The sequence below is a fragment of the Penaeus chinensis genome, chromosome 17 (assembly GCF_019202785.1).
Source record: "Penaeus chinensis breed Huanghai No. 1 chromosome 17, ASM1920278v2, whole genome shotgun sequence".
Lineage (NCBI taxonomy): Eukaryota > Metazoa > Arthropoda > Malacostraca > Decapoda > Penaeidae > Penaeus > Penaeus chinensis.
In genome coordinates, this window is record NC_061835.1 from 13,528,791 (window position 1) to 13,541,290 (window position 12,500).

At 44.6% G+C, this 12,500-nt stretch overlaps 1 protein-coding gene across 3 annotated transcripts in view; it reads right to left on the reverse strand.

Annotated features, from left to right (window-relative positions):
- LOC125033903 overlaps nucleotides 1–12,500 on the reverse strand; it is an 88,450-nt gene that overhangs the window by 57,995 nt on the left and 17,955 nt on the right. The window lies entirely within an intron of this gene.

The following is a 12,500-nucleotide window of genomic DNA, read 5'->3' on the forward strand; positions in this document are numbered from 1 at the left end:
CCTCCCCTCTGTCCCTCCCTCCCCCTCTTCCCCTTGCCCTTTTCCCTCCCCCTCCTCCCCCCTGCCTCTCCCTCTTACTCCTCCCCCTAGCTCCTATCCTCCTCCCCTCCCCCATCCTTCGAAAATTTCCCTCCCCTCACCCTCCTCCCCCTCCTCTCCCCTGTCCCTCCCTCCCCCCTCCTCCCCCCTGCCTCTCCCTCGCCCTCCTCCCCCCTGCCTCTCCCTCTCCCTCCTCCCCCTAGTCCTTCTCCCACCCCCCTCCCCTTTCCCTCCCCTATCCTTCGAAAATTTCCCTTCCCCTCCTCTCCTGCCCTTTCCCCTCCCTCACCCCCCCTTCCTCCTCCCCTCCCACTCCCTCCTCCCCCTAGTCCTTCTCCCACCCCCCTCCCCTTTCCCTCCCCCATCCTTCGAAAATTTCCCTTCCCTCCCCTCCCCTCCTCCCCCTCCCCCCTCCTCATAACCCATCCCCGGTTCTCATTTTCCTCATTAATGTTGTCCAACGAGGATGACATCTTGGGAGAACTTCGGGAATTCTTCAGCCTCTTCTTTTTCTTTTGATTTCTTCTACTTCTTCTTTCTTCTTGTCTTCTACTTCTTTCTTTTCTTCTTCTTCTTCTTCTCCTTTCTTTTTTCTTCTTCCTTCTTCTTCTTCTTTCTTTTTATTCTTCTTCCTTCTTTTTCTTCTTTCTTCTTTTATTCTACTTCTTCTTTCTTCTTTTATTCTACTTCCTCTTTCTTTCTTCTGCTTCTTCTTTCTTCTTTCTTTTTCTTTTCTTCTAGTTCTTCTTCTTCTTCTTTCTTTTTTATTTGTCTTCTTCATTCTTTCTTCTTCTTCTTCGATTTTTTTTCATCTTTATTCTTATTTTTCTTACTTCTTCTTCTTACTTTTTTTGTCTTCTTCCTTCGTTTCCTTATTCCTTATTTTTCTTCTTCATTCTATTTACTTTTTTTATTTTGCTTTTCCTTTCTCTTTCTTTCTTTCGTTCATTCTTTTCTCGTCGTTGTTGTTAACATTATCATTATTTTTGTTGTTATTGCTTTAAGCACTTATTATTATTATTGCTATTGTTATCCTTATTATTATTATTATCAATCATTATAATTATCATTATTATTATTATTATCATTATTATTATTATTATTATTATTATTATTATTATTATCATTATTATCATTGTTGTTGTTGTTGTTGTTGTTGTTGTTTCTATTAGTATTATTATCACTATCATTATTATTATTATTATTATCATCAATATTATAATTATCCTTGTTGTTGTTTTTGTTGTTTTTGTTGTTATTGCTCTTCTTCTCCATCTTTCGTTACTTTTTATCACTTCCTTCATCATTATCTCTCTCTCGCCTCATCACTCTCATTATCAACCTCCTCATTTCCTCTTCCTTCTCTATTTACCATCTTCATCACCCTCCCTATCATCATTTCAGCTTCCTTTCCTCATCTCGTCTCTCATTTATCTCATCTCCATCATCTCTATCTCTCCTTTCTTTCATTATCGTCGTCCCTTCCTCCCCTCCCTCTCTTCTTCCCTTCTTCCTTTCCGCCATTATCGTCGTCGCTTCCTCCCCTCCCTCTCTTCTTCCCCTCTTCCTTTCCGTCATTATCGTCGTCGCTTCCTCCCCTCCCTCTCTTCTTCCCCTCTTCCTTTCCGTCATTATCGTCGTCCCTTCCTCCCCTCCCCCTCTTCTTCCCTTCTTCCTTTCCGCCATTATCGTCGTCCCTTCCTCCCCTCCCCCTCTTCTTCCCCTTTTCCTTTCCGTCATTATCGTCGTCCCTTCCTCCCCTCCCTCTCTTCTTCCCCTCTTCCTTTCCGCCATTATCGTCGTCCCTTCCTCCCCTCCCTCTCTTCTTCCCCATTTCCTTTCCGTCATTATCGTCGTCCCTTCCTCCCCTCCCTCTCTTCTTCCCTTCTTCCTTTCCGTCATTATCGTCGTCCCTTCCTCCCCTCCCTCTCTTCTTCCCCATTTCCTTTCCGTCATTATCGTCGTCCCTTCCTCCCCTCCCTCTCTTCTTCCCCTCTTCCTTTCCGTCATTATTGTCGTCCCTTCCTCCCCTCCCTCTCTTCTTCCCCTCTTCCTTTCCGTCATTAAAGTCGTCCCTTCCTCCCCTCCCTCTCTTCTTCCCTTCTTCCTTTCCGTCATTAAAGTCGTCCCTTCCTCCCCTCCCTCTCTTCTTCCCTTCTTCCTTTCCGTCATTATCGTCGTCCCTTCCTCCCCTCCCTCTCTTCTTCCCCTCTTCCTTTCCGTCATTATTGTCGTCCCTTCCTCCCCTCCCTCTCTTCTTCCCCTCTTCCTTTCCGTCATTATCGTCGTCCCTTCCTCCCCTCCCTCTCTTCTTCCCTTCTTCCTTTCCGTCATTATCGTCGTCCCTTCCTCCCCTCCCTCTCTTCTTCCCCTCTTCCTTTCCGTCATTATTGTCGTCCCTTCCTCCCCTCCCTCTCTTCTTCCCCTCTTCCTTTCCGTCATTATTGTCGTCCCTTCCTCCCCTCCCTCTCTTCTTCCCCTCTTCCTTTCCGTCATTATTGTCGTCCCTTCCTCCCCTCCCTCTCTTCTTCCCCTCTTCCTTTCCGTCATTAAAGTCGTCCCTTCCTCCCCTCCCTCTCTTCTTCCCCTTTTCCTTTCCGTCATTATCGTCGTCCCTTCCTCCCCTCCCTCTCTTCTTCCCTTCTTCCTTTCCGTCATTATCGTCGTCCCTTCCTCCCCTCCCTCTCTTCTTCCCCTCTTCCTTTCCGCCATTATCGTCGTCCCTTCCTCCCCTCCCTCTCTTCTTCCCCTCTTCCTTTCCGCCATTATCGTCGTCCCTTCCTCCCCTCCCTCTCTTCTTCCCCTCTTCCTTTCCGTCATTATCGTCGTCCCTTCCTCCCCTCCCTCTCTTCTTCCCTTCTTCCTTTCCGTCATTATCGTCGTCCCTTCCTCCCCTCCCTCTCTTCTTCCCCATTTCCTTTCCGTCATTATCGTCGTCCCTTCCTCCCCTCCCTCTCTTCTTCCCTTCTTCCTTTCCGTCATTATCGTCGTCCCTTCCTCCCCTCCCTCTCTTCTTCCCCTCTTCCTTTCCGCCATTATCGTCGTCCCTTCCTCCCCTCCCTCTCTTCTTCCCCCTCTTCCTTTCCGCCATTATCGTCGTCCCTTCCTCCCCTCCCTCTCTTCTTCCCCTCTTCCTTTCCGTCATTATCGTCGTCCCTTCCTCCCCTCCCTCTCTTCTTCCCTTCTTCCTTTCCGTCATTAAAGTCGTCCCTTCCTCCCCTCCCTCTCTTCTTCCCCTCTTCCTTTCCGCCATTATCGTCGTCCCTTCCTCCCCTCCCTCTCTTCTTCCCCTCTTCCTTTCCGCCATTATCGTCGTCCCTTCCTCCCCTCCCTCTCTTCTTCCCTTCTTCCTTTCCGTCATTAAAGTCGTCCCTTCCTCCCCTCCCTCTCTTCTTCCCTTCTTCCTTTCCGTCATTAAAGTCGTCCCTTCCTCCCCTCCCTCTCTTCTTCCCCTCTTCCTTTCCGCCATTATCGTCGTCCCTTCCTCCCCTCCCTCTCTTCTTCCCCTCTTCCTTTCCGTCATTATCGTCGTCCCTTCCTCCCCTCCCTCTCTTCTTCCCTTCTTCCTTTCCGTCATTATCGTCGTCCCTTCCTCCCCTCCCTCTCTTCTTCCCCATTTCCTTTCCGTCATTATCGTCGTCCCTTCCTCCCCTCCCTCTCTTCTTCCCTTCTTCCTTTCCGTCATTATCGTCGTCCCTTCCTCCCCTCCCTCTCTTCTTCCCCTCTTCCTTTCCGCCATTATCGTCGTCCCTTCCTCCCCTCCCTCTCTTCTTCCCCTCTTCCTTTCCGTCATTATCGTCGTCCCTTCCTCCCCTCCCTCTCTTCTTCCCTTCTTCCTTTCCGTCATTATCGTCGTCCCTTCCTCCCCTCCCTCTCTTCTTCCCCTCTTCCTTTCCGTCATTATCGTCGTCCCTTCCTCCCCTCCCTCTCTTCTTCCCCTCTTCCTTTCCGTCATTATCGTCGTCCCTTCCTCCCCTCCCTCTCTTCTTCCCTTCTTCCTTTCCGTCATTATCGTCGTCCCTTCCTCCCCTCCCTCTCTTCTTCCCCATTTCCTTTCCGTCATTATCGTCGTCCCTTCCTCCCCTCCCTCTCTTCTTCCCTTCTTCCTTTCCGCCATTATCGTCGTCCCTTCCTCCCCTCCCCCTCTTCTTCCCCTCTCCCTTTCCGTCATTATCGTCGTCCCTTCCTCCCCTCCCTCTCTTCTTCCCCTCTTCCTTTCCGTCATTATCGTCGTCCCTTCCTCCCCTCCCTCTCTTCTTCCCCTCTTCCTTTCCGCCATTATCGTCGTCCCTTCCTCCCCTCCCTCTCTTCTTCCCTTCTTCCTTTCCGCCATTATCGTCGTCCCTTCCTCCCCTCCCTCTCTTCTTCCCTTCTTCCTTTCCGCCATTATCGTCGTCCCTTCCTCCCCTCCCTCTCTTCTTCCCCTCTTCCTTTCCGTCATTATCGTCGTCCCTTCCTCCCCTCCCTCTCTTCTTCCCTTCTTCCTTCCCCTCTTCCTTTCCTCATTTAACACGTCACCACTTTCATGTATTTTCCTTTCTTTTCCCTCCCCAAATCCCTTTTCTTCACCTTCCCTTTTTCTCTCCCTCTCCCCCCTCCTAATCAACACCCACTCCCTCCCCCCATCCCCCCCTCCCATTACCTTCATCGACACCCTCGCCCACTTCCTCTCCCTCCCTCCCCTCCTCCCTTCCCCTTCCCTCCCTTCCCCCCCTCGTCATCACCCTCACCACTTCCTCTCCCTCCCCCTCAACACCTTCTCCCTCCCTCCCTCCCCCCTCCCCATCATCTCCCTCCCCCCCTCCTCCTTTCCCCTTCCTTCCCCCCTCATCATCACCCTCATCCATTTCCTCTCCCTCACCCACTTCCTCTCCCTTTCCCTCCTCCTCAACACCCTTTCCCTCCCTCCCCTCATCCGTTCCCCTTCCCTCCTCTCCCCTCCTCCCATCACCTCCCTCACCCACTTCCTCTTCCTTCCTCCCCCCTCAATACCCTCCCTCCCTCCCTCCTCACCACCCTCTCCCTCCCTCCCTCCTCACCACCCTCTCCCTCCCTCCCTCCTCACCATCCTCTCCCTCCCTCCCTCTCTTCATCCCTTCCCCTTCCCTCCCTCCCTCCCTCCTCACCACCCTCTCCCCTCCTCCCATCACCTCCCTCACCCACTTCCTCTCCCTTCCTCCCCCCTCAATACCCTCCCTCCCTCCCTCCTCAACACCCTCTCCCTCCCTCCCTCCTCACCACCCTCTCCCTCCCTCCCTCCTCACCATCCTCTCCCTCCCTCGCTCTCTTCATCCCTTCCCCTTCCCTCCCTCCCTCCCTCCTCACCACCCTCTCCCCTCCTCCCATCACCTCCCTCACCCACTTCCTCTCCCTCTCCCTCCTCCTCAACACCCTCTCCCTCCCCTCCTCCCTCACCAACCTCTCCCTCCCTCCCTCACCAACCTCTCCCTCCCTCCCTCCTTCCCTCTCTTCAACCCTTCCTCTTCCCTCCCTTCCCCTCCCCCAATCGCCCTCACCCCCCAATCACCCTCATCCCCCCCCCCCCCCACCACCACCACCACCACCACCACCACAGCTCCGGCCACGAGTGCCACACTTTCGCCCGGCCTTTCATTTTCGTGATGGACAGATTTTCTTAAAGAGACGTTTCAGCGGCGGGTCTTTGGGTTGGTGGTGGTGGGGGGGGGGGGGTGGCGGGGGAAAGGGGGGAAGGGAAGGAGGAAGAGGAGGAAGTGATGATGAGGGAGAGGGGGGGGGGGGGAAAGGGAGGAGGAGGGTAAGAGGGAGGAGAAAGAGGGAGGAGGAAGAACAAAGAAGAAGAAGAACAAAGAACAACAGTGACAATAATATTAGTTATAACAACTAAAAAAACAATAACACAAATCTCCAACAATAACAATATCAACACCAACAACAACATCACCACCACCACCTACAATAACACCAACACAGACAAAAATAACCTAACAACAACAAAAACAAAAACAACCAAAAACAACAACAACACCCCCAACACAGACAAAAATAACCTAACAACAACAAAAACAAAAAAACAAACAAAAAAAAAAAAAAAAAAACAGAGAAACCTCACGGCCGGCGGAAAAGGGGAGGAGGAGAACAAGATCCGGGCGAGAGAGTTCGTACACCTTGAATATATATTACGTCGTCTGCGGAGGACCTTCCCTGTGCTTTCGAGATTTCTTCTTCATCTGCAGGAAATTCACGTCTCGCGAGATCTATGCGCCTTGACTTGGCTTGACCTGGTTTGCGGTCGGCTTGGGATGGGCTGATTTGGTTTGGTCTGTGCGTCTCTATACTGTGTATGTGTGTGTGTGTGTGTGTGTGTGTGTGTGTGTGTGTGTGTGTGTGTGTGTGTGTGTGTGTGTGTGTGTGTGTGTGTGTGTGTGTGTGCGTGTGTCTGTATATATATATATATATATATTCATATATATATATATATATATATGTAGAAAAGGTATGAATGAGAATGAATATCTTGTATTTGACCGGTTTCGATTTTATCTTCGTCAGAAATACATGTTATAACATGTATTGTGAAGATATTCATTTTCATTCATACATTTTCTACATTTGTCAACATGAATGTATATATATATATATATATATATATATATATATATATATATTTATACACACACACACACACATACACACACACACACATATATATATATATATATATAGTTATATATCCCCTTGCTTTCCCCTGGTAAATATTACAGTACGCGCAGCATTTTCACGAACTCCTCATAAAATGTGCGTTCATGAGTGTGCAAGCGCAGTCTTCTCGCGTGTCCACCTAAGTGTTCAGCTGATGGTGTAATTATCATAAAAACAAATTCGTGTGCGGAGAAATAAAGTGGAATATATGGAGAGAGAGAAATCGGGAGAGAGGGAGAGGGAGAGACGGAAGGAGGGAGGGGAGGTAGGAGAGAAAGATGGGGGGGGGAGAGAAAAAGGGGGCGATAAGAGAGGTTGAGGGATAGAAGGAGAGGGAGAAAGGGGATGAGAGAGAGAGAGAGAGAAATAGAGAGAGAGAGAGAGAGAGAGAGAGAATGAGAGAGAGAGAGAGAGAGAGAGAGAGAGAGAGACAGAGAGAGAAAGTCAAACAGTCAATCAGGAAAAGAAACCACGATAAAACAAACCCCAGAAAGCAAAGACAAACAAGACCGAAAGAGAAAAGAAGTTTCCCGCGCGCCTACAAAGAGAAAACGAACCGTTACAGAAGCCGGCAGAGAATTCAAATTCAAATTCAAACTTCCCCAACGGCTCCAACCGACTGAACACGGTCCTCTCATCTCGAAAGCCCGGAAGACTACCAGTTACACAGCGTCTAAAGGAATCGAAAAAAATGTTCCTTTTCTTGATACAAAGGTCCGAAAAAGAATGGAAAGAATGACTGTAAAAAAAAATATATATATATATAAAGGGGAAAAGTTTCTCTGTCACTTAAAGAGGATGACACAATACTACGGTACCGATATAGGTAGGATGAAGAAAGAAAGGAGACAGAGAGAGAGAGAGAGAGAGAGAAAGAGAGAGAGAGAGAGACAGAGAGAGAGAGAGAGAGAGGGGGGGGGGGGAGAAGAGAGAAAGAGAGGGGAGTGAAAGAGTGAGAGAGGAAGGGAGGAGGAGCGAGAGAGGGAGGGAGGAAGGTAGAGAGAGAGAAAGAGTGAGAGAGAGAGAGAGAGAGAGAGAGAAAGAGACAGAGACACAGACAGAGACAGAGAGAGAGAGAGAGAGATAAATACAGACAGACAGACAGAAAGTGAAATACAGAAAAAAAAAAAAACAGAAGACGAAACACTGAGAAGAAAATGGAACATGGGCGCAAGAGATGGAAACAAGGAGAAAAGAAAAACGGAAAAAGAAGGAAGTGTAAAAATAAATAACGAAACGAGAGAGGAAGAGACGGAGGGAGGAAGAGTGAATAGAGTTCTTGGAAGGGGGGGTAGGGGGTAGGGGAGAGGGGGGAGCGGGGGAGGGAGTTAATGGTCTTAAGAGAGTAACATGAGCAAACAATAAAGGCTGTCGATGTGAAAACAATAACACGGGGGAGATATAGATAGACGGGGAGAGAGAAAGGGAGAGGGAGAAGGAAATAGAAAAGGGAAAGAGAGAGAGAGAGAGGTGGGAAGTGACTTGATTATAGGGAGAGAGAGGGAGGGAGGAAGAGAGGGAGGGAGAGAGAAAGGGAGAGGGAGGAAATAGAAAAGAGAGAGAGAGAGAGAGAGAGAGAGAGAGAGAGAGAGAGAGAGAGAGAGAGAAGAGAGAGAGAGAGAGAGAAATTGGAACTCGAAGAAAGAAAGAAAAGATAAAGATAAAGACCGAGGAACAATAACACTTATATCCCTTCATCTTTATTTCAAACTACATTTCCTTAACACATTAACGCATATATTTGCCGGACTGGAACGTGTTTCAAATAAAAATAATGAAAAGGACAATACTAAAAATGGTGATTATAAAGAAAACAACAATAACATTAATAACATTAACGTTGTAATTAATATCAGTGATTATAAATTAATTAATATCTATCATAACTTAATTATTCTTAATTATATCACTATTATCATGATATCATCATTACCGTTTGTATAATGATATTTTCGTTATTTTTTTCCAATATCATATTTACATTCGAAGCAACTTAAATGAAAAATAAATATTAGACGAAATGCCGAAAGTAAAGACACCTATTAACATCCAAAATAAAACCGCTACAATAAACAATAAATAATAAATATGATAATTAACGTCCCTTAAATGAAATTACACGAAATCACATTAAATTATCAGCACAGCCAAATATCAACCGGGAATTCTATCTCGGGAAAATGAAACTTCGTATGTCATTTTATCATACCCTGATCACCGTGTTGCTCATTATGCCACGTGCAACCGTTCATCATGTTGATTAAGTTCATTGTTGCAACTACTAATGATAACGAGTTGGTGCCACAAACACCCCCTGCATAGACACTATTTTGAAAGGGGGGGGGGGGAGCGAGTGAACACGGGCGTAGGAACTTTGAGTGTCTCTGCCTGTCGTGGTTTATCTTATTCTCTCGCTCTCTCTCTCTCTCTCTCTCTCTCTCTCTCTCTCTCTCTCTCTCTCTCTCTCTCTCTCTCTCTCTCTCTCTCTCTCTTTCTCTCTCTCTTCTCTCTCTCTCTCTCTCTATCTGCCTGTCTCTCTCTCTCTCTCTCTCTCTCTCTCTCTCTCTCTCTCTCTCTCTCTCTCTCTCTCTCTCTCTCTCTCTCTCTCTCTCTCTCTTTCTTTCTTTTTATTTATTTCTGTTTCTTTTTCTTTTTATGTTTTTGTCTTTCTTTTTATCTTGTTATATTCCCCTCTCTTTCATTCTTTTTCTTTTTCTTTCAACTTTTCTTTTTCTCTTTCTCTGCCTCGCTGTCATTTTCATTTTTTCTATTTATCTATCTCCTTTTTTTTCTTTCTCTTTATTACTACGCTCTCTCTCTCTCTCTTTCGCTCTATCGCTCTATCGCTCTATCACTCTCTCGCTCTCTCTCTCTCTCTCTCTCTCTCTCTCTCTCTCTCTCTCTCTCTCTCTCTCTCTCTCTCTCTCTCTCTCTCTCTCCCTCTCTCTCTCTCACTCATTCACACACACTCTCTATCTCTCTCTCTCTCTCTCTCTCTCTCTCTCTCTCTCTCTCTCTCTCTCTCTCTCTCTCTCTCTCTCTCTCTCTCTCTCTGTCTATTTATCTTATCCTTGGCCTCTCCCTCTCCCCCCATCTTTCTTTATCTGTCTATCTCTCTGTCTATTTTTTTATCAATCTGTCTATCTACCTTCCTCCCTCCTTCTCTCCATCTTCGAGAATCTCCGAAAATCCCATGAGAATCTACGAGAAACTCCATTTCCTCCCATCCCCCCCTCACTACCCCCCCCCACCCCCTTTTCACGCTTTCTCACGTCCGCCCACAATTGCAGCGTGGGTGTTAAAACAAGAATAATAATAACAATAATAATAATAATAATAATAATAATAATAATAATAATAATGATAATAATAACAATAATAATAATGTTGATAATAATAATAATAAAAATAATAATAATAATAATAATAATAATCACAATAACAATGATAATAATAATGATGATAATAATAATAGTAATAACAGTAACAATAATAATAATGTTAATAATAATAATAATAGTTACAGTAGTAGTAGTAATTAAAATAATAATATAGAAAAAAATCAAAAACAAAAAAATAAAATCTTCACATTCGCCGTCTCATTGTGTTTTATCTCCTTTTTTTTCTGCACATTCGCTGCGTTTTTTCTTTTTCTTTTTCTTTTTCTTTTTCTTTTTCATTTTTCTTTCTTATTTTTGCCAAGGCGCGGGAGATGCTGCTCCTTTATCGCGATAAACAGAATTTAATACAAGGGGACGGGGGAGGGAGGAGGGAGGATGGGGAGGGGGGAGGGAGGAAGATGAGAAGGGGAGGGAGAGAGGGGGAGGGGGAGGGAAGGGAGAGACGGAAGGAGGGAGGGAGGAAGGGGGGAGGGGGAGGAGGGGAGAGAGGGAGGGAGGAAAGGGGAGGGGAAGGGGAATGGAGGGGGGTTCAGGAGGGGGACGAGTGAGGAAGATGGGAAGGGGAGGGAGAGAGGGAGGGGGAGGGAGGAAGATGGGAAGGGGAGGGAGGGAGGGAGGAAGGGAGGAAAGAGGGAGGAGGTGGAGGGGGGGAGGGAGGGAGGGAGGGGCTCAGGAGGGGGATGGAATGAGGTAGAGAGGTTTAGGGGAAGGGGAAGGGGAAGGGGAGAAGAAGGGAGGGGTTAAGGAAGGAGACGGGGAATTGGGGATAGGAGGAGTAGGGAGAGAGGGAGAGAGGGAGAGAGGTTTAGGGGGAGGGGAAGGAAGAGAGAGGGGAGGAGGAAAGGAATAAAGGAAGAGGGTAGGAAGATTTAAGGGGGTATGGAAAGGGGGGAAGGCCTAAGGGTATGAATAGGGGGGAGGGGAGGGGGGTAGAGGAAACCACAATCTCTGTCTATTAGCTTTTAACAAAATAATAATAATGATAATAATAATAATAATAATAGCTTTTAAATAATGATAATAATAATAACAATAATAATAATAATAATAATAATAATAATAATAATAATAATAATAAAAATAACAATAATAATGATTATAATAATTATATATTTTGCAATAATAACAATAATAAGAATAAGAATAAAAAGAAGAAGAAGAGCTTTTAAAACAATAATGATAATAATAATAATAATAATAATAATAATAATAATAATAATAATAATAAAAACAATAATAGCTTTTGCAATAATAATAATAAGAAGAAGAAGTAGAAGAAGAAAAAGAAGAAGAAAAAGAAGAGCTTTTAAAACAACAACAACAACAACAATAATAATAATAATAATAATAATAATAATAATAATAATAATAATAATAATAATAATAATAATAATAAAATTAATAATAATAATAATAATAATAATAATAATAAAAACAATAATAATTTGGACGTCCCTCCCTCGCCCCCTCGTCGGTGATAAGCTTTCGAACATAGTGGATCGCTCGAAGCATCACCTTCAAAAAGCGATTTCTGGTTAACAGGCGCGTTGTCTGTAATTTCTGTATTTCAGTAAAGTAATTGTAATTGTTATAATAAGAAATAGATAATGATGGTGGTAATAATGATAAGGAATAAATAAATAATAATGATGGTAATGATAATTATGAAATAAATATGTAAATGAGTTGATTAATTAAATAAGCAAGAACAATGATAATTATTATTATCATGCATATTAATTATTAATTAATAATTCAATGATAATAATATCAGTAATAATAACAATAATAACATTCATCATAATCATAACCATAATAATTATTTTTATTATTATCATTATTATTATTATTATTATTATTATTATTATAGTAATAATAATAGTAACATATAATTATTATTATTGTTATGATCATTATAATACGAAGTCTACCCAAAAAAGACAATCTAAAAAAAGAAAAAAAAAATCAGAATACACATTCTCCTTAAAAAACGCACTCTCCTCAAAATACACATTCTCCAAAAGACGCACTTTCCTCAAAATACACATTCTACTCAAAAAAGCACTTTCATCAAACTACACATTCTGCTCCAAAAACGCAATCTCCTCAAAATACACATTCTGCTAAAAAAAAAAAAAAAAAAAAAAAAAACACAATCTCCTCAAACTACACACTCTGCTCAAAAAAACCCACTCTCCTCAAAATACACACTCTCCTCCAAAAACACAAAACAAAAGAGAGCCGGGAATTGCGCTCAGAAAGCGCGTTCTGCCCACGGACAAAGAGCGGCATTAGACGATGAACTATCAGCGGGAGAGGAGGGTGTGTCTGACAGACCCGATGTCGCCGTGATACAATATTGGCTAAATCATTCTTGCG